Consider the following 22,828-nt stretch of genomic DNA (forward strand, 5'->3'; position numbering starts at 1 on the left):
AGGTTCTGTGGACAGTTAGCTGTCAAAAGGCATTTGATGACCTGAAGCAGGCCATGTGCACTGCTCCCATTCTGCAAAGTCCTGATTACTCCAAAACGTTAGTTGTGCAAACAGATGCATCTGAGTTGGGGGTAGGGGCTGTACTGTCACAGTTGAATGAAGAAGGTCAGGATCAGGCAGTGGCATTCATAAGCAGAAGGCTGAACCCCAGAGAGATACGTTGGTCAGCCATTGAGAGGGAGGCCTTTGCTGTGGTTTGGGCTCTGAAGAAGTTGAGGCCATACTTGATTGGTACTCACTTCATTGTTCAGACAGACCATAAGCCCCTCTTATGGCTAAAACAAATGAAGGGTGAAAACCCCAAACTGTTAAGGTGGTCCATTTCCCTACAGGGGATGGACTATACAGTGGAACATGGAGTTGGGAGTAACCAATGCAGATGGACTCTACAGATATTTACACTTAGAACATGAAGAATCAACTGGTCAAGGTTAGTTTAATGGCCCTGCGTTTGGGGGGTGGGTTTGTAGGAGAGTAGGATCTTATGGTTACCCCCACTTTTTGCAGATGTTTCACTGTTTTTTTGTTCCACTGTTTTTCGACCTTTATCTGGCTGGGGCCTTCTATTCAGGACCCCAGCCTAGCTGCTTCCTCTCTAAATTGATTCCATGTACATTAGGTACACCACAGATTGGATTCTGAGGTGCCCTTAGAAATCCCTAGCATATGGTATACTACGTATGCAGGGCATAGGTACCCCAGAGGCCTACCAGGGTCTGAAGCATGTATTTTGCTACCCCTGGAAAGCCATCCAAAATGACACCACAGGTCTGCTACTGCAGCCTGGGTAAGGTGGTGCATGCACCCCTTACAGAGATATAGGTTCACTATATCTCACCTATCACTGCACATAGAAACCGATCAGTCACCCCTATGGCAGTCCTTATCAATCCTGAAGGCAGAGTGCTTGGTTATATGTGAGAGGGTACCCAGGCATGAGCTGAGCCCCTCTGCAGCCTTCGGAATCTATCCTCCGGGGCTGTCAGTAGTGCAGACTAACCATATACTCTTAAGTGCATTATAACTAAACGGTAAATGCTAACTTTGGACTGGCTGTACAGAAACATGTTGTGTTTGGTGTTGAACACCTTGGAATCATACCCCCACACCAGTTATTGGTGTGGGAGTATGATCTCACCCTTCTAGAGGGAGACACATGACATCACTAGCAACATAAAAGAGCCCTGGCATCACAAAATGGATGCTGCAGCCACAGACACGATTCTGGCCTCCTGCTGCTGACTGAAACTCTGGCAGGGGAGGCCTGGACAATAGGTTTCCTGTCACAGAGAGGTGTAACCACCTCCCAGACAGGCTTTAGTGTATTGGGGCTGGGTGGGAGCACTCCAAGAGTGCTTTGAAGTCTGCACTGGGGGCACATTTGGTGTCCCTGTGCATAGTGCAGGTCAAACCGGTTGCAGGGTCTACCAGCCCCTGCTCTGGTGCAAAACCGGACAAAGGAAATGGGTGTAGCCACCCCTCTTTCCAAACCCTCCCATAGGTGGGCCCCCAGAGTTAGTCCAACCCCTTTCTTAGGTATAAGTAAGGAACCCCTGGCAACAGGACTTTAGATATCCCTGGACGAACTCTGCAACTGAATCCTGGAACTTCAACGCTCTACTCAAGATTAGAGGACTGAAGAACTCTCCCTTGGGGTCAAGGAGTGACTCCCCTGCTTGGCAGGCACCAACGAAGCAATTGCCAGTCTGCATCTCCGAAGCTCCCGCTGGACTCGAAGTATCTGCAGCCCAGGAAGAGAATTTCCAGACTTCTCAGAGGCCGACCAGAGTCCCCAGCAAAAGCTGAGACCCGCAGCCCTCGTGAGTAACGTGGAACCGGAACTCCAGGTCACCGTGCACATTTGCAAATGCATCACCTTCTCGATGTCCCCTCAGGCTGTGCATTGGGTTACTTGTAGCTCCCACTCTGAGCAGGGAATACACCAAAGATTGTCAACCTAATCCCCCCGAGTGACCCGTGGGCTGCCATTTTGTGATTCCTCTTGAGGTCCCTTCGTGATACCTAGTCTGTCAACTGGTGGGTCCCTGTGAAGGCAACTCTGATTTTCCTTGGGCTTCCCTGGTTGCTCCAGATGTGCCCTGACTCCCCACCACGTGGTGAGTCCCTCAGACCTTGCTGGTCTGCACCGAAGCATCTTTCTCCTTTCTGCGTGGTTTGCTGTTGCCAAGGCTTGTTGTGTCCAATCCGGGCACCGACACTGCAGGACTCGACATCCTTTGTGGGGTAGCTTGAATCTAGCTCCTGGTTGTCCTCGACACCTCCTGGTCCTCGAGGCTGAAGAATCAAGCTTCACCTTCTTCACCTGAAATCACCCGATATCGGAGGGCATTAGTCTATCGTGCCCCTGGTCACTGGCTAGTGACCCAGACTCGGTCCCCTCTGTTTTCAGGTTCTTCTAATCCTCAATCCGGGCTTGGATCTCTTCGGACACTTCGTATCTTCCTGGCAGCAGCACTTTTTTGCCAGCTCCCATTGAAAACTACTACGCGACCCGACACCATTTGACACCAATGCACCCTGCTTCCCTGGGTGAGGTAAATCGAGTACTCCGGTGCTCCCTTGGGTGTTGACCCTAGAACTTCCTAAGTCCAAAAGGGTTTGGTCCTAGCTCATCTCTAAATGTCCCTAATCTTTAAAAATCTAACCGCGACTTTCCCCACAGAAGCTAACGGGAGCTCGCAGTTGTGTTCTCACACTGCACATGGCATCCGTGGGTCCCCTGTGTCTCTACCTAGGGTGGTTCATTTGGGTCCCAGCGATTCTACAGGCTCTAGGCTTTGTGTCCAGTTATGTCGTTGTTCTTATACCACTTTTTAGTATATGGTTTGGCTCGCCCCTAGGGCCTGACGTGTATTGGTGCTATTTTACTGTAATATTTGAAGTGTAACTTATGTGCTTTTACTTCTAGCCTCATAAAGAGACTAGAGGGGTGTGTTTAGTAATAAATATATATATTTTATATATACCTGGTGCGGTTCCCTTTCATTTGGTCATTCAAGAGATTATTGACTGGTAATACAAGCTGCTTTACATTCCTTCAAGACTTAGCCTGAAGGCTGCTCTCCATAGCTACCACTAGGATACCATTCAATAAAGGTTGTCTTTAACCTATCATCAATAAGGGCTTGTTTGGACTGGTGCAAGGTGCCCACTATAATTAGTGGAAAGCATATACCAGGCCAACTTCTCACAATCACTAAGTTTAGGTACCTATCTGCCATTACTAAGAAACCACCTTCGAGCATCTGAGCTCCAAGAATGTGTGCCTCAAGCAGCACAATATACAATCTGTAGGGGTCAATGTGTTGGAGGTCCAGGACAGAGTATAATCACTGGAGGCAGCAATTACAAGACACAGTGGTCTGTATTGAGTCCACCTCCTTAAAATGGAAGAAGTGGGGAACTGATTGCACAGAAAGACCCTAGCTATCCCGAGACTGGAAGAAAGGGGAAAAGGGGCCTGATCTAAACAATTTTATGTTGGACCTGTTCTTATCATTGAGCAATGATCATAGAGACACATTTGCATATGGTACACGCTAAGTGGGTATGATGTGGCTATAACACCTCCAGAGACTATGCGATGCATTGGCCATGTCCCTTCCTACTTTGAAAAAGGCAAGCAGCAACAAAACAAGATGTGGTCTCTTATTTCAGTATATCTCACAGACTACTCCACAGAGATGATCGACCTTGAAACCCTTTACTGAGAAATTCCTGGCAGAGTAAGTGTGATACAGATGTATTTATCTTTTTTTAACAGCTCCAGTGTATTCTATGAAGCCTATCACAGAGACCAGTTCAAAGCTACAAATGCTTTGGGCCTTGAGCTACCTGAATTAGACAGTGCAAATGGACTACCTGAAATTGCTGAAACTTCAGGATCTTCTGATGAAAGACCTGCAGCATCCTATTAAAAGTTAAAGTCACAAAAAGGAATTGGAAGCTGCATTGAAAGTGAGGTGTAACAGGGAGCATTAGAACAGGAGGAGGCAAGATAGGAATCTTGAGCTCAGGAGTTTTTTGAGCTCTTAGCACAGGCAAGAGTGATGTGCTATGGATTGCGCATAACAGGAAAGCCAGGCAAGCTACTAGTATAGAGCTGCTTAATTTGGAATTACAGTGTCTAGCTACACACACAAGGAAGGTCAGATGCCTTAATTTATTTCTTGACCATCTTATCAGGCACTATAACAGGGAGAATTGAATTTTAGAGATTGATATGACTGGTGGTACCAGGAAACTTGTGGTGGGGTGTTGCTTTACCCTACATGCGGAATGCTACATGATCCCAGAATCTCTAATGGTATCCGACTATAATACTTGCAGGTGCCTTGATGCTCCAGCAGTAATGGGACCACTGATGTGAAGGAGAAAATGGGGTTGTGTGTTAGACACATATTTCTCTAGAATGTCTGTTGTTTGTTTGCATTGGATGGTTCCATGGGGAAAGGGAGGGGATATGGATGCCCTGAGCATGATGCGTATAAATACAGTTTAGAGGAGATGCTGACAAATGACTGTATTACACCTGCTCTGGTTGGATGGTAACAGGGAAGGCTTGTCTTGCCCCATTACACAGTCGGATGTAATACCTTCTATAGCTAAAAATGATGAAAATTGTTTCACGTAATTGTTAGAAATGGGGGTCTCTAGTTGGCAATGGTTTGCACCTCTGTCCAAATAGGGACCCTTGCTTCTAGTCAGGGAAAGGGGGATACACTCCTAAAATAACCCCTGCTCACCCCCTTGGTAGCTTGGCATGAGCAGACAGGCTTATCTCAGTGGCTGCATGTAAAGCATTTTAGAACACATACAGTAACACAGTGAAAATACTACAAATGGACACCACACCAGTTTAGAAAAATAAGCAATCTTTATCTAAACAAGACCAAACAACAAAAATGCACAATGCAAGATTAAAATTAAGACTTTCAAATGGGAGAAATAGTTCCGTTCAGTGCAAGTTGTAAATGCAACACTTTTCCAACAAAATACCTTAGATGCATCACGCAAAACAAACAAAGGGGTCGCAGGGAAGGTGATGCGTCAGTTCCTTGCTTCGGGGGAGGTGATGCGTCGGTTCCTTACTGCAGCGCAGGGGAAGTGCTGTGTTGGTTCCCTACTGGAGAGGAGGGGATGCGTCGGTTTCTTACTGCATTCCGGTTACGATGCGAAAAGATGGCGCCTCAATGCGATGCGACGATCCGGTGCGGTGCGACAAATTGGCGGCTCGATGCGAATCGACAATCCGGTACGATGCGTGCATGTTTGCAGCCACACAGCAGGTGCTGTGACGGTCTTCTCGGCGATGTGTCGGAATCAGGTGTGGATGCAATGCGCTTATTCCTGGTGGCGAGGCGTCGGAACCAAGTGCAGGTGCGGCACGCTTCTTCCCCGTGGCTCAGCGATGCATCGGGAATTGGTGCAGATGCGACACGCTTCTTCTTGTTTCGTCAATCTTCCAGCTGCCCGCGACAAACAGTCTCTAGAGGTCATTAACAGCAGCAGGCCCCTCTTTGCAGGTTAGAATTCCCAGCAAGGAAATTAAGGGGAGCTGGTGGTGAAGTCTTTGTGTCCCTGAGACTTCAGACAGGAGGCAAGCTCAGTTTCAAGCCCTTGGAGATCTTTTCTTCAAGCAGGTGACAAAGAAAACCTCAAAGTCCTTCTTCTCCTTTCCTTGGCAGCAAGCAGCAACTGCAGGCCAACCCCAGACAGCAAACAGCACAGGGGCAGTATTCCTCCTCAGCTTCTCCGGATCTTCTCCTTGGCAAAGGTTCCTCTTGATTTCCCAGTAGTGATCTCAAAGTCTGGGGTCTGGGTTCCCCTTTTTATACACACAAATTCTTTGTTCTCTGAAGGCAGAGAGTGCCTGTACCCAGCCAAAACCAGTTCTGTTCTCACTGGTGCAACTTCCTGGCAGGACGTGGAGACAGCATTTAGAAGGCAGACCAGGCCCAAGCAGGTGAAAGTAAATCTCCTCCCCCTACTCTAAATTCAACACAGGTCCCATTCAGACTAGCCCTGACTCATCAGACTGCTGGAGCCACAGCCTTCTCCCCAGCTCTTGCCACTCACAAGCCAGACATGCAATACAAAAACCTAGCACAGGCCCACTGGATGGTTAGGCAAGAAAATACCCACTTTCTAAAAGTGGTATTTTCGAACACAGAATGTAAAAATCACCCTCACTAAAAAAAGCACTTTAACCTTCCGAGTTCAGGCAAACTAAACTTTATTTTCCTATCTTGTTCCTAGGGTCAGTTATGTTTATAAGATGTTATAAACGAACTGCCATTCTGGCCTATGGGAACAGATAGCCTTGCAATAGTGAAAAAGGAAATTGGCAGTATTTCACTATCAGGACATGCCACACACATCAGGGCATGTCCTACCTTTCACATACAATGCACCCTGCCCACGGGGGTACCTTGGACCTACCTTAGGAGTGACTAACATGTAGAAAACGGAAGGTTTAGGGACTGGCAAGTGTGTGGCACAATCAGCGCTGCAAGCCCACCAGCAGCATTTGATTCATAGGCCCTGGGCACACATAGTGCACTGTACTAGGATCTGACAAGTAAATCAAATACCCAACCATGGAGACACTAATCCATAACAACAATTTACATAGGGAGCACTTGCACTTTGGCACTGAACAGCAGTTGTAAAGTGTTCAAAGCATCTAGACCAGCAAAAATATAGCAAAAACACAGGAAGCAACTGCAAAAAATGGAAGGGAGACTCACGCTAATGGTGCCAGGTCTAACACGTGTCCCCTCCAGCTGAAATGTGGGGAGAACTACCCACCCACTCGGGAGTTCTCTTCACTAAGGCAGAAAAATCTGGACAGACCATTAGCATTGGCGTGTTCTGTACCAGGGCGGTGTTCCGCCGTTAAGTCCATCTCCTGTAGGGAAATGGACCACCTCAACTGCTTTGGATTCTCACCCCTCATCTACATCAACCATCTGAGGGGCCTGTGGTCTGTCTGAACCCGGAAGTGAGTCCCAAACAAGTATGGTCTCAAATTCTTCAGTGCCCAGACCACGACAAAAGCCTCACGCTCAATCGCACTCCACCTCTGTTCCCGTGGAAGTAACCTCCTACTAATGAAGGATACAGGTTGGTCTAGGCCCCCTTCATTCAAATGGGAGAGCACAGCCCTCACACCATGCTCTGAAGCATCTGTCTGCACAATGAATTCCCTGGAGAAGTTGGGCGCCTGAAGCACGGGCGCCGTGCACATGGCAGATTTCAGGGCATCAAAAGCTTTCTGACAGGCATCAGTCCAGTTCACTTTCTTGGGCTGCTTCCTGGAAGTCAGCACTGTCAAGGGTGCTACAATGCTGCCATACCCCTTGACAAACTTCCTGTAATAACCTGTGAGTCCTAAAAAGGCTCTCACCTCTGTCTGGGTCTAGGGGGGTTCCCAAGACAGAATGGTATCAATCTTAGGCTGTAGGGGCCCCACTTGGCCTCTCCCAACCTGGTGTCCCAAGTACACCACAGAACCATGCCCAATCTGGTACTTACTTGCCTTGATCGTGAGGCCTGCCCTCTGCAGCACCTTCAACACTTCCCAGAAGTGGTGCAGATGTTCCTCCCAAGTGGCACTGAACACTGCAATGTCGTCCAGGTAGGCAGCACTGAAATCCTCCAGTCCAGCCACTTCAGGTGGACGAACCTCCGAAAGGTGGCAAGGGCATTCTTCAAAGGGCATCACCTGAAATTGGTAGTGTCCATCTGGTGTGAAGAATGCTGACCTCTCTCTTGCCCCATCATTCAAGGTGCTCTGCCAGTACCCAGACATGAAGTCAAATGTACTGAGGTACCTGGCAACCCCCAACCGATCAATGAGCCCATCAGCTCTGGGGATGGGGTACGCGTCAGTCCTGGTGACTGAATTGAGCCCACATTAGTCCAAACAGAACCAAAGTTCTGGTGTGGCACCGGGTGCGGCAGCCTTCGGGACCAAAACCACTTGCCTGGCCCAAGGGCTGTCTAAGGGCTCAATCACCCCTAGGAGACCTCCTTGTTGCAAGCTCTGACCCTGTCAATCACTCTGAAAATGTTATTTCTTACTGGAGGACTGTCCCCAGTGTCCACATCATGGACGCACCATTGAGTGACACCAAGGGTCAGGGAGAACAGGTTAGGGAACTGTCCCAACCGTTGGCGACAGTCACTCTGCTGCTCATGGGTCAGGGAGTTAGAGAGGTTCACACTATCCACTGACCAGCTTGTTCATTTGCAGACAGGAGGTCAGGAAGAGGCTCAGTCTCCTCTTCCATCCCAGAATCTGTTGCTAGGAGCATGCCCACATCGGACCTCTCCAAGTGGGGCTTCAGGCGGTTCACATGCAGGACCCGCAAGGGCTTCCTGGGAGACTGCAAGTGCACCAAGTAAGAAAAGAAATTACTTTATTGATTTAATTTAAATAATAAAAGATCGGCATAACCGCTGAAGCACTTAAAATTCATATACAAGATGCAGATTAATTGACAAGTTCTCATAAAATGTATGATAAAATTATTTTTTTTTTTCTCTTTTTTTTAAAAAAACAAAGTGCATTGGTGCCTTCTATCTTGTGATTTTAAGTCAAGCTATAAAATGCATTATTTTATAGGTAGAATGCGAAATAATTGGCTACACATTATCACTATGCTTGCTTTGCCGGTGCAGATTCTCTGTCGCTCTTTTCAAGTTCAGTTGCAGCTTTACTCAAGAACTTTATTGCTTTGCATGCCAGTTGTGTTGTTGAACCTCCTAAGCATTTTATTACCGCAGATCCACAAGTCCTTATTTGTTCTCTTTTCAATGTTGGCCGCAACAGTTCTTTTCGTTTGAGTAATAATACTGGACAGATGCAAAGAAAGTGGAGTAACGTTTCATCTCCTTGCCCACAGAGACGACAGACCATTGAGGGCCAAGTCCATTTCCATTTTGGGGTAAGATCTTTAGTTGGATAAACTCCCATTCTCAATAAAATCAGCTGCTGCTTCATGCGATTTGCGAAATGGTCGAACAGGTATGGTTGAGGCTTTAACGTTTTGTATGTTGGCAATACGATCCATGCATTGGTTTTTGTAGTCAATAACGCTTTATCTATTTCCTGAGATGTCAGAATGATCTTTTTGTTGACTGTGTGTTTAAACTCCTGGTAGGATAAGGTTGTGTGCCAAGCTTCCTCTAACTTTAAAGCTTCAATCGATTGCCTTAGGAGAGGGTAAACAGAGTTGCTCAATCTAAATTGCCTTTCAACCTCAAGCCAGCAGTAGTGTGCCAGAGACACTTCCTCTGCTCCAATAGTATTTTACCAGCCCTCCTTGTCTTGACGGGATTTGGTTTTTTAACCCAAATTGTAGTCTAATCCGTGGTTGAGAGATATGGCCGGAATTTTAAATAGTTTTCTTAAAAGACTGGTTTGGGCGTTGTTCAGTTTTATTGCATCCTTTGTATTTAGGAGTTCTGAGCCATATGCGATCGAGGGTAAGAATTTTGCCGCTACAACCTTTAATAGGTGGGACGTCGAGCAGTCACTGAGTTTGTTTTGCAGGGTTTTAAATGCAAATAATAGCTGTTTAGCTTTTGTTTTCTGCTGTTCTAAATGTTGCTTGTAGTTAAGGTGGCAATCCAAAGTTATTCCCAAGTATTTATATGTTCCCTCCTGGTCTAGGCAATTGTTTTTAATCGTCCATTTGAATTTTGGAATCTTTTTTTGCGAGTTCGCAAAACACATGACCTTTGTTTTTTAAAGGTTTATATCCAATTGATTTGTAACTTTGTATGCTACTAATTGGTTTATCAATCGTTGGAGACCGCAGGGCGTTTGGGATAACAGCACAATGTCATCGGCATGTTGCAGACTTGCTATTCTCACGTCCCCCAGTTTTGGGGGTCCCCTAGTGTCGAATGTAAATTGTTATCTAAGTCAGCTGTATATATATTAAATAAACAGGGGGCTAGAACGCAACCCTGTTTTAGGCCATTGATAGTGGTCATTTTATTTGTTGAGGTTCGGCCGTCTCCCATTTTTATTTGAACCCATGTTTTTGAGTAAAGGTTGATGATTGCGTTCAATAGGTTTGTCGGAGCTCCCCAAGATTTCATTTTTGCCCACAGTGCTTGTCTGGGGACCTTGTCGAAAGCTGCCTTGAGGTCCACGAAACATGCATACAGAACTTTGGAGTTGGCGATAGCTTGATTGGCCAATAACATGACGGCAGATAAATTTGTGAAAGTGCCCATTTCAGCTCGAAAGCCCGTTTGTGTGTTGGGGATCAATTTGATGCTTTCAACCCAATCCTCCAGATCTTTCAGCAAATTTGCGGCGTAAATTTTTGCTTCAACATCGATGAGGGCTATTAGCCTATAGTTGGAAGGATTTGAGAGAGCCCCTGATTTAAATATTGGGTGTAATATGCTTCCTCGCCAAGAGTCTGGGATTGAGTGGGTTTCCGAAATATTTGTGAACAGTGATGATAGTTGATGTGACCAAAATACTGGATCTTTTTTAAATAAGGCGTTGGGCAAGCCATTTGGTCCCGGCGCTCTGTCAGACCTTTGTTTTTTTATGACGTACAGTACTTGTTTTTGTGTAATCTGTAAGTCAAGACTTGTTTGATCTGATCCTAGTGTTTCGGGTAGATCTCGCTGAGGTTTGCCTTCTGGTTGTTTCACTTGGGGGTAATTATGATCGTTCAAGTTTAGTTTGCAAGTGGTGGAATCTAAGGTCTGGGAGATTCGTTTTGGTGTTCTCTAATAAAAATATCGCTAGTGATACTGACGCTGATCGTACTCGCTTCCAGTGTGTCATTTTTTACAGTTGTCCCGAGGGCTTTCAGAGTGTTAAACGTAGTCTCAATATGGGCTCTCCATGCATACTCGGTTATATCGGAGTTATGATGTCGATTTTTTCCATTTAATAAGAGGTTGATTTGGGCCCAAAACTCTTTTGAGTTTTGTTGTCGGCTGACGTAAAGCATTTTTGTCCAAAGTTGTTCATTGTGTGTGCGTTTCGCTGCACAAATTTCTTTTTTTAAATCGCTTCTCATTTGTTTGATTGTAATCAGAGCCTGCCGGGAAGGTTGTTGACCCTGGGTTCGCGTTTGTCTGAGAACTTTATTTAGTTGTCTTTTTTTTATCCTTAAGGCGTCAGTGTACCATACTGACCCACTGGTCCTGGCCGAATTTTTGTTTCTAGCACTTTGTGAGAACTTTCTGTTCAGGCTGATAATAAATAACTCCCAGGCCTCAATCCTTAGTCGATTTATATCGGTGGCGGCCAATGAGGCCGAGCAGTGCTCCATAATTTCTTCTATGGTATTATTGTTCCATGTTAGTCGGTTTAAATTGTGAGATTTGGTAAATTGTGTGAGACCAATAATTGACCGGGGCTTTTCACGAATATTGATTAATATAAAGGATTGAGGATAGTGATCGCTGTCTGCTCTTTCTATTATTTGAAAGTTCGTAATGAGTGGAAATAGATCTGTATCTGCTAGAGTGAAGTCGATGGTTGCTCCTGATTTTGCCGTCACTCTAGTAAAAGCTGCCGGACTGTCTTGGAGGCCTCGACCGTTTAGTGTATACAGTAATTGGTTGTTTAGTAGTGCGGCGCATTTCTTACCCAAAGTGTCACGCCTAGTTGTGTTTGCATTCATAACCTTTATATTAGGGGGTAAGTATTTCTCTTGGACTTGCATCAAGTTCATGTTGAAATCCCCAGACAATATTATGTTGGCGTGTGGGTAAATTAGTTTTAAGGTTTTAATGGCTGCAACCAATAGCTGGATGTCTCTCCCCTTTTGCTTGTAATCTGGGTGCATGTAAATATTCAGAATTAGCAGGGTGCAGGTAATTGAAACTGTAAGTTTGAGACATTGCATCCAGCTAGAGTCTAAATCGATGTTTTCTTCTTCCCATAAAATTTCTGTTGAGATATATATTGAAATGCCAGCTTTGGCTCTTCCATATATTGACTCCTTTTTAGCTGGGATGTAATGTTCTTTATAACCTACAATTCGTGTGTGGATTATCTGCCAAGCTTCTTGCAGTAACAGTATATCAAACTGTAGGATGAAGTTAGCAAAGTCGATATTATCTATTTTAGAGGTTAGGCCATTCACATTCCAGGAGCAGATTTTGCAGTCCTGCAATGAGTTTGAATTTTTATGGATTTTTTTTCTTCATGCTGCTCCTTGATGTATATTTGGAGATCTCCAAAGCTGCATATCCTTATTACTGGCTGTTTCTGAGTGTAAAATTGTAATTGTGAGTTGTCTTATAGCTTGAGCGTCGTCCTGCGTTTGGTCCGGATTCTCAGGGCCTTTTGCTCCTTTTAGTACGCCCTCTGTGCTGTGGGGATGTTGTAGGGGGCTGGGATAGCAGGGAGGGGCCCCCTTTTTTAATTCTGTTCCCCATGATGTAAATATCTCCTTGTGTCTCAAGATCTGGTCAATGACGGAGTAATTTATCCAAGTGGCTATAGTTATTTCGGGCCCTGTTTGGTTAGGGTTAGATTTAAATTTAATTCTTTCCAAATCCCTAGATGTAATATGTCTCAGGGCAGGAAGTGATTTGAGTAACCTTATTATTGCGGTTCCATTCAGTATATCGTGGGCTCCCCTTGATTTATATTGTGGGACCAGTTCTAGCTGGCCTTGAGCGGTAAACGGTTGTGTGATTATGTAGTCATTCTGGGTCCCTTTTGATGCTTCTGCTGGATCTAAAAGATGTGTTTCATCGTGGTGGGTGTATTTGGCTTGATCTTGTTGTGTGCTTTCAATGAGCTCACTCGACCTCTGGGACTGTGAGTTAATTTTGAATTCGTTATTAACTGTTCCTACCTGTATAGATCCTTTCCCACTTGGTGCTACGTCCGTTCTTCTTGACTTTATCTTTGAATCCTGTAATGTTTGGGTTGAATCTATTTTTACGGTTTCTTTGCATATTACAATATTTTTTTCCTTCTTGGTCAGGGGTTTAAATATGTCAGATAGTTTGCTTATTGATGAGTTTTCCTTTTTTTGGACATCGTGGTTTGTTGAAATGGCAGGCTCGTTTATTGCCGGGTTGTTATGGTCCGGTATGCAAACTATGTCGCTGATGCTTTCGTCATCTTTGTCTTGTCTTAACTGGGTGGATTTCAGCGATGCGTGTGGAATGTCTTTGTTTAATTTACTTTTCCTTGCTTTCCTCAGGCGTGTCCGTTCCCGCTTGGTAAGGGATGTTTTCAAGCTTATATGTTCCTTGGTTTCTACAGCTTCCTTTGATAAGTTGCTTAAATTGAGAGTTGATGGTGAACTTGCTGAGGGTGGCTGTTCTTCTAATTGTACGGGCCGTAAAGCGGTAAGTAAATTACTACATTCGCCTTCTTGATTATTCATTTCTCCTTTTTTTTAATAATTTATAATTTATATTGGGTATGTCCCCGCTAATTCTGTCTATTTCCTGGGGATCTCTTTCCACTGGTGTTATGAAATTAGGTTGTGTTCCCCTACCTGCCCCCAATAGCTCTGTCATTATATTTGGGACAGTTGCAAGCTTATCGATTATTTGGAAACAGTGGCACGTGTGGTATGTGATGTTCTCTGCATGTTGTACCTTTGTTGTCATGGCATTTAGATCGTGCAGTTTTTGCTCTATCCCCTGAACATATAATGCTAAGACGTTTAATAGCTCGACTTGAGTGTCCAGCTTATCGGCATGATAAGTCATAGCTGATCCGATCGTTTTGATAATGCCTAATAACTGATTCCAAAGAGGTCCTGTTGGTATCCCTTCTTGTTGTACCGTTGGATGTTGTCCACCTTGGTTGTTAGTGCTTTGATGTTGCGCAGGTGAATTTTGTATTTCTAGGTGGTTAACTAGGTTGAATTGTTTGGCCTCATAGGAGTCGTAGGGCACTGGCCTCTTTTCCTTTTGGTGAGATAGTGCCTGCTCTGACTGAAGCGCAATTTGAATTTGGTTAATTGGTGTTCTCAGGTTGGTAGAGGGTTGATCTTGCCCATGCACTGTTTGTCCCACGGACTGGTCAGCAGATTCAGGGTCTGCCGATGGTGATGTGGGGGAACTTTCGATGCTGTTTTGCCAGGGTGCCAAGTAATCCTCCGGGCTCTTCACTTCAGGGCACTGCTCGGCGTTTTGTGGTTGCTGATGATATTGAACCTGGCAAGTCCTTTGTTTCGAGATGGGCTCCTGGATTAATCCTGTGTCGTTGTGGACTTCTACCTGAACAGTCTGTTGATGAGGTCCTTGGATGGGGAGTATGCTCCGACAGTCCTGTATGAGATTGGCACAGCTTGGGTCTTCTAATAAGGTAAAATTGAGGTCCGTATGCACTTTGCCTTCATTTTTTGCTGTTTTACTGATGCTTTCTTTATGTGTCTCGTTGCCTGGAGTGCCAGGGCTGCCCCCCTTATCTTCTTAGCATCTGTTCCTTCCTTAAGTGTTTTATGAGCCTTTTGCTTCCCCGGGGATAAATTCCGACATACTTTTAAGAAGTTTGTTATAAGAGCCCGCTTCTTAGTTTTATTACTCAGTTTGGAGGGGGAGCAGGTGGAAATAACAGGGGTACAGTTGTTTCCTTGGGTGTTATATGTTTTGTTCTCCCTGTCTTTTTCTTGATCTTGGTCAGCTTCCAAATCCACCTCTGAGTCCAGAACCTGTTCCTTTTCCTGTGGGTTACTGATATTTTCCATTGCTGTTTGGTCCTCTCCCTCCTTTTTGGAATTCTGTTTCTGGGTGCCTGTCGCACCCCTGACTTGTCCTGATCTCATGGTTATTGGCACAGGATTTAGTTGATATTAATTTTTTTTTTGTTTTGATTTTTTATTTCAGTATTTATTTCTGTTTTTGGCTCACTAATGTAATTTATTTGAGCATAGGTGCCCTGTATGTATTGATTTGCTTATGGGTTTCCTTAATGCTACCTTACGCCTCTGTGTCCAGGGGCGAGGCGATCTTAGGATTTTTGCTCTTTGCTTTTTGCTTTGGTTGCCTTGGTTACTTTAGGCACTCCTAACTGGTGTTAGTTTTGATTTTGATCTCGATTTTGATCTTGATTTCTGAGCTCCCCAGTGGCCCTAAGCGTCTTGCTTTGGCTTTTGCACTGTCTTATTTGGACTTATAGTAAGGTGGATGAATGGTTGGATGGTTAAGTACTCTGCTTTATCCGTCTTTCATTGACTTCTAATGGATGAATGGTCTGGTCTGGTCTGATTTTTGTTATCACGACCAGGGACCAGAGCACCAAAAGGACTTGCAGAGGAATAGAAGAGTAGAGGAATATGGGAGTGGAACCGACAGAGCAAAAGCGTGGGCAAACGAGGCACACAGCAAGGGCTCACAGAGCACAGAGCACACACACTGCTGGCAGTGCCACAAACTGGTAGTGCTAAACGCACCACCTCTGCCTCACTCTCGCTGCAACCGTCTTGCCACTTACCGCAGATGTCCACATGAATCACTTCTGTCCTTGCCAGCTGTGCTGTGCTGCCGGTCCCACTGCTGCCGTTAATTTCCGCCTGTCCACCAGAGCCGCCTCTGGGAACTCGAGGAGCGCTGCGGCTTGGTGCTCGAGACCGCGGTTCTCCTCAGTAACAGGGCCGCGGACTGCGGTGAGGCGGCTCTTCCGAGCCTTATGGGGGGGGTGGTGGCACTGTTTTTCTTTTTTCAGCCACCCCGGCCGCATTGTTTCACGATCGCGCGGGCTGGGAGCTGGGGTTCACTGCCGTGCCATGCAGTGTCTGTCTCTTGCGCATGTGTCCAACCAACAGGGATGATGCAAGGATTGTTGCTGTCGGCCAAGCCCCCTCCCGTGCACGCGGTTCAGTTTTGTGACAGCAGGAGCCGCTTCGTGCCCTCTGCTGCTTCACACCATCCACTGACCATCTTGTTACTTTGCAGACAGGAGGTCAGGAGAGGCTCAGTCTCCTCTTCCATCCCAGAATCTGTTGCTAGGAGCATGCCCACTTTGGACCTCTCCAAGTGGGGCTTCAGGCGGTTCACATGCAGGACCCGCAAGTGGTTCCTGGGAGACTGCAAGTCCACCAAGTAGGTGACATCACTCTTGCGCTCCACCATCTCAAATGGTCCGGTCCACTTATCCTGGAGCGCACAAGGATCCACTGGGGCCATGACCCAAACCTTTTGTCCAGGCTGAAACTCGATCAGAGTGGCATTCTGATCATAACACCGTTTCATCTCTTCCTGGCTGGCTTCCAGATTTGTCTGAGCGAGTTGTCTGAAACGCCTAGTCTGGTTTCTGAAGGCCAGTATGTAGCTTTATACATACTGGGGAGGTTTACTGGGAGCTTTCTCCCAGCCTTCTTTCACCAGACTCAGAGGTCTTCCCACAGGATGGCCGTACAGCAGTTCAAACGGACTGAACCCTATGGACTTCTGAGGCACCTCTCTGTAAGCAAACAGAAGGCATGACAAGAGGACTTCCCACTTACGCCTCATGGGTTCCTCAAGAACCATAATCATGCCATTCAGGGTCCGGTTGAGTCTCTCAACCAGCCCATTACCTTGGGGGTGGTAAGGAGTGGTAAATTTATAGTTTACTCCACACTCCTGCCACAGGGACTTCATATACTTAGATATGAAGTTGGTATCATGGTCTGACACCACCTCTCTGGGGAACCCCACAAAGGAGAAAATCCCCATCAATGCACAATCCACCACGGGGGCTGTCACAGTCTGGAGAGGGATGACTTCCGGGTACCGGGTGGCATGGTCCACCAAGATCAGGATGACTCTATTGCCCATGGCTGTTTTGGGATCCAGAGGCCCCACAATGTCAATGCCCACCCTTTCAAAGAGGGTGCTAACCACAGGGAAAGGTTGGAGAGGAGCCTTGTGCTTCCTCCCACTCTTACCAATTGCCTGGCAAGTCTGCCAGGCCCTGCAATGAGTATCTGAACTCTCGCACATTGGGGCCAGTAAAAGTGGCAGACAAGCCTTTCAAAGGGCTTGTCTTGCCCCAAATGTCCTGCTAAAGGCACATCATGAGCCAGACCCAGTAGGAAGACTCTGAAGCACTGGGGTACCACCAGCACATGGGCTGACCCAGGCTCAGCAACCTTAGGCTTGCTATACAGGAGACCATTCTCCCAGTAAATCCAATGTGATCCAGACGGGTCACCTGCTGCCTGGTTTGCAGCCTGTTGCCACAAACCCACAAGAGAAGGGCACTTCTTCTGCTCCTTGCAGAACTCTTCCCTGGAGAGGCCTCCCTCCTGCTACCAATGGGTCAGCTCAGGCAGGTCTCCCAGTTCAGCTACTTGTTCCCCTGTAGGCTCCAGGGCATCCCCCTCAATGTTTGCCTCCTCCTAGACTGTGGGGACTTTGGGGGCTGGTTTCCCTCGCCCCCTGCCTCTTCTCTGTAAGGCAGGCACATGGGCCACTCTTTCAGGCTCCAGGTCCTCTTGAATACCCCTACCGGCTGCCATTGACATAGTGGTCACACACGCCCAGTCCGGCAGACCCAGCATCTCCAATTGAGACCTTCTCTCCACCTTAGCCCAAGGGGAGCTCTACAAATCATTGCCTAGCACACAGTCAACAGGCATGGCTGGCCTCACAGCTACTTTCAAGGTACCTGGGACCCCCCACACTCAAAAGGAACCTGTAACACTTTGCAGAGGCACTCTGAGTTGTCAGCGGCAACCACAGCGTAGAATGTTTTGGGGACCACCTGCTCTTCAGACACCAGCCAACAACTGACAGCTGTCACACTGGCTCTGGTGTCTCTTAGAGCCTCCACACTATGGCCATTGATGGACACCCATCTCCTCCCCCAAGGCTACACTAGCCATTTGCCAGGGTGGTGCACCAGTGGGTGCAGTGGGCACTGTGTTTGGACAATTGGGACTTCCTCTGAAGTGACCCACCTGTCCACAGCTAAAACAGGTCTTGGGACCCTTGTGCTCAGTTTTACCTGGCGGGACCCATGGTCTTTTGTCAGCAGGAGGCTGGGAACCCTTACTTTGGGGCACTTTTTGGAACTCCTTTTGTTTACCCTTGTCCCCCCACTCTTCTGCTGGGGACCATGCCCACCTTTGGCAGAGTCTCCCACAAGACCCTTGTGGACCCTGGTACTGACCCAGCGGTCTGCCTCCACATCAACCTTCCTGTGATCAGTCAGCTTACTATCAATCAGGTGCTGGCGTAGCTCTGGAAAACAACTACTGGACAAGTGCTCCCATGCAATCAAATCATAGAGCACCTGAAAATCATTTGCCTTGCTACCTTTCACCCAACCATCCAATGCTCTGCAAAAAAAAGACACATATTCCACCCAGGTTCTAGACTCCAGCTTCTTGCAATTTCTAAATTTCTGCCTATAAAGCTCTGGGGTCAACCCATACCTGGCTACTAAGGCTTTCTTCATGGGGGCATAGAACATCTGATCCACAGTGGGCAATGCTAGCAAGGTTTCCCTTCCTTCATCCATGAAGCGGCCCCACAACCCTGCTCCCCAATCTTTCTCAGGGATTCTATGGGACATCATGGCTACCTCGTAAGTCTTAAACCACTGCCCAATGTCCTCATGCTTCTGGAAATCCTTAATCACATCCTTGGGAATATATACTTTTCCCTCCACAGGCACTGACGGTGTGCTGCCACCATGAGAGTGATCTCTAAGCGCTTCGCCTTCAGCTCCAGCTCCCTCATCACTCTCTCATGCTCTAAAAGCATCTTCTATCCTCTATGGCCAATCTCTTGCTCTCCAACTCCAATTTCTTATTTTCTATGTCACCCTAGCTCCCCAGTTTGAGGTTAGCTATCTCCATCTCATGCACTTTTCTCCCTGTCCTCCAACTCTTCTGGAGACAGACCCTTTGAAGACACACTGCTGCCCTCCCTGGGAGGCACTCCCCAACTAGTTAGGTCAACTAACCCATCCTGCTGCCCTTCTAAATTCTCCCCCTCCACCATAGGATCCTCGGTCTGCCCACTGGCATTGTTTGCTTCCAACCAGGCCCTCAGGGCCTTTTGGAACTCCTCCTTCCTGGTGAGACCTCTTATGGAGATTTTAAATTTTTTGCAGATGGTTTTATGTTGTGACACAGTGTAGGTATCAACCTCTCTTCTTCAAATTCAATATCAACAGATGCAAGGGATCCTTGTTTGCTCAAGGTGAAAATTGGCAGTTCTCAAGATGCAAACAATTGCAATGAAAAAAAACTCTACAAAAATGTATGTGGTTGGGTAATGGTCTGCACTCACTAGTAGTGTACACCAATCACTGTATGTAAATCAAATCACAAATGTAAGTCCAGGATCCTCACCGCTGACCATCAATGTTAAAAATGGGGGTCTCTAGATGCAATGGTTTGCACCTTTGTCTAAATAGGGACCCTTGCTTCAAGTCAGGGAAAGGGGGATACACTCCTAAAATGACCCCTGCTCACCTCCTTGGTAGCTTGGCATGAGCAGACAGGCTTATCTCAGAGGCAGTGTGTAAAGCATTTGTGAAAACACACATTAACACAGTGAAAACAATACAAATGGACACCACACCAGTTTAGAAAAATAAGTAATCTTTATCTATGCAATACCAAATGCCAAAATCCACAATAAATGATTAAAATTAAAACTTTCAAATGGGAGAAATAGTTCAGTTCAATGAAAGTTGTAAATGCAACACTTTTTCAACAAAGCACCTTAGATGCATCACGCAAAACAAACAAAAGGGTCGCAGGGAAGGTGATGTGTCAGTTACTTGCCTCAGGGGAGGTGATGCGTTGGTTCCTTACTGCAGCGCAGGGGAGGTGATGCGTTGGTTCCTTACCGGAGAGGAGGGGATGCGTCAGTTTCTTACTGCGTTCCGGTTACGATGCGACAATATGGCACCTCGCTGCGATTCGACGATCCAGTGCGATGCGACTCAATGGCAGCTCGATGCGATGATCTGGCACGATGCGTGCACGTTTGCAGCTGCACAGCAGGTGCTGCAACGGTCTTCTCTGCGATGCGTCGTGACACAGTGTGGATGCGGCACGCTTCTTCCTGGTTGTTCGGCAAGGCGTTGGAACCAAGTGCGGGTGTGGCACGCTTCTTCCCCGTGGCTCGGCGATGCTTCGGGAATTGGTGCGGATGCGACACGCTTCTTCTCGTTGCATTCATCTTCCAGCTCTCAGTGACAAACAGTCTCCAGAGGTCCTACACAGCAGCAGGCACCTCTTTGAAGGTTAGAATTCCCAGCAAGGAAATTCAGGACAGCTGGTGGTGAAGTCTTTGAGTCCCTGAGACCTCAAACAGGAGGCAGGCTCAGTTTCAAGCCCTTGGAGATCTTTTCTTCAAGAAGGTGACAAAGCAAACAGCAAAGTCCTTCTTCTCCTTTCCTTGGCAGCAAGCGTCCACTGCAGGCCAACCCCAGACAGCAAACAGCAGAGGGGTAGTATTCCTCCTCAGCTTCTCTGGCTCTTCTCCTTGGCAAAGGCTCCTCTTGATTTCCCAGAAGTGATCTAGAAGTCTGGGGTCTGGGTCCCCCTTTTTATAAACACAAATTCTTTGTTCTCTGAAGGCGGAGAGTTTCTGTACCCAGCCAAAACCAGTTCTGTCCTCACTGGTGCAGCTTCCTGGCAGGAGGTGGAGACAACATTGTTGAAGGCAGAACTGGCCCAGGCAGCTGAAAGAAAATCTCCTCCCCTACTCTAAATTCAACCCAGGTCCCATTCAGCCCAGCCCTGACTCATCAGACAGCCGGAGCCGCAGCCCTCTCCCCAGCTCCTGTCACTCACAAGCCAGACATGCAATACACAAACCTAGCAGAGGCCCACTGGATCGTGAGGCAACAAAATACCCACTTTCTTAAAGTGGTACTTTCAAACACAGAATGTAAAAATCAACCTCACTCAAAGATACACTTTAACATTCTGAGTTCAGGCATACCAAACATTATTTTCCTACATTGTTCCTTAGGCCAGTTATGTTTATAAGATGTTATAAACTAACTGCCCATTCTGGCCTATGGGAACAGATAGCCTTGCAATAGTGAAAAACGAAAATGGCTGTATTTCACTATCAGGACATGCCACACACATCAGGTGTCCTATCTTTCACATACAACGCACCCTGCCCACAGTGGTACCTTGAGTCTACCTTAGGGGTGACTAACATGTAGAAAAGGGGAGGTTTAGGAACTGGCAAGTGTGTGCACTTGCCAAGTCGATATGGCTGTCCCAGACTGCAAACAGGCTCTGCAATGGCAGGCCTGGGTCACATTTTACAGGCTGCTTCTGTGGGTGGCACAATCAGTGCTGCAAGCCCACCAGCAGGATTTGATTCACAGGCTCTGGGCACACATAGTGCACTGTAATAGGGTCTGACAAGTAAATCAAATACCCAATCATGGAGTCACTAATCCATAACAACAATTTACACAGGGAGCACTTGCACTTTGGCACTGAACAGCAGTGGCAAAGTGCCCAAAGCATCTAGACCAGCAAAAATATAGCAAAACCTCAGGAGGCAACAGCAAAAATGGAAGGGAGTCTCACGCCAATGGTGCCAGGTCTAACAGTATTGTAAAGGGACTTAATGCCCTAGTGATTAAAAGTGCAGTTTGGAGATCACCAAAACCAACCATATATATATTTAGAGCAAACATATCTGAGATGAAGGGACCAGTGGCAAAGATGATCTAGAGCTTTTCTGATGTCCTTTTACTCTTCGATCATGTCTAAGCATAAAGGAGCAGTATTAGACCTGGCTTGTCCAACAGAGTTTTTCCTAGACTTTTTGCTTGTTGACCTTCTATTTCTAACCTATTTTTGTTGGTTTTATGACTGGGCACTTTATCACTGCTGATCAGTGCTAAAGTGCATATGTTCTCCCTGTAAATTGTTATGATGGATTGGTGATTCCATGATTGGCTTATTTGATTTACTATTCAGTCCCTAGTACAGTGCACTGTGTGTGCCCAGGGCCTATAAATCAAATGCTGCTAGGGGTCCTGTAGCATTGATTGTGCCGACCACCTAAGAAGTCTGTAAATGTAACTCTTCTCTGTCACTGCAGTATCTGTGCACAGTTTGGTAACGCCCTGTCGACTTGGCAAGTGCACCCACTTGCCAGGCCCTACCCTTTCCTTTTCTTACATGTGAGTTACCCCTAAGATAGGCCCAAGGTAACCCTGTGGGAGGTGTGCAGTGTATTTGAAAGGTATGACATGCCCTGATGTGTATGGCAAGTCTGATAGTGAAATACTGCCAATTTAGTGTTTCACTACTGTAAGGCTATCTGTCCCCATACGATAGAATGGGGAGTTTGCATATAACATCTTAAAAGCATCACAGCCCATGGGAACGAGATAAGAAAATAAAGTTTGATATGCCTGAACTCAGCATGTTAAAATGCATCTTTTAGTGAGGTTGATTTTTACATTCTGGGTTTAAAAATACAACTTTTAGACAGTAGGTATTTTCTTGGCTTGAGGAACTTCGATTTTCGATTACGATCGAATCGACCCGCCATTTTGTAACCCGCCGCCATTTTGTGTTGCCACCACTCAGGCAGCACGGCGAGCGAAGTCTTTTCTCCTTTTCCCGTAGCTTGGTGTCAAAATACGTCCTCGGCCTTGTTTGCGAGGCTGGTGTTTGGACTAGCCGAGTACACTAATCCGTGTCTGCTTCTCTAATCCCTGTTCCAACTATCTGTAGGCTCACACCATTCTTTCCCGATCATATCTTATCAACTGGCCTTCACTGTCTCCTGCTAGCATTCTCTTGTG

This window comes from Triturus cristatus, chromosome 7 (assembly GCF_964204655.1).
Source record: "Triturus cristatus chromosome 7, aTriCri1.1, whole genome shotgun sequence".
Taxonomy (NCBI): domain Eukaryota; kingdom Metazoa; phylum Chordata; class Amphibia; order Caudata; family Salamandridae; genus Triturus; species Triturus cristatus.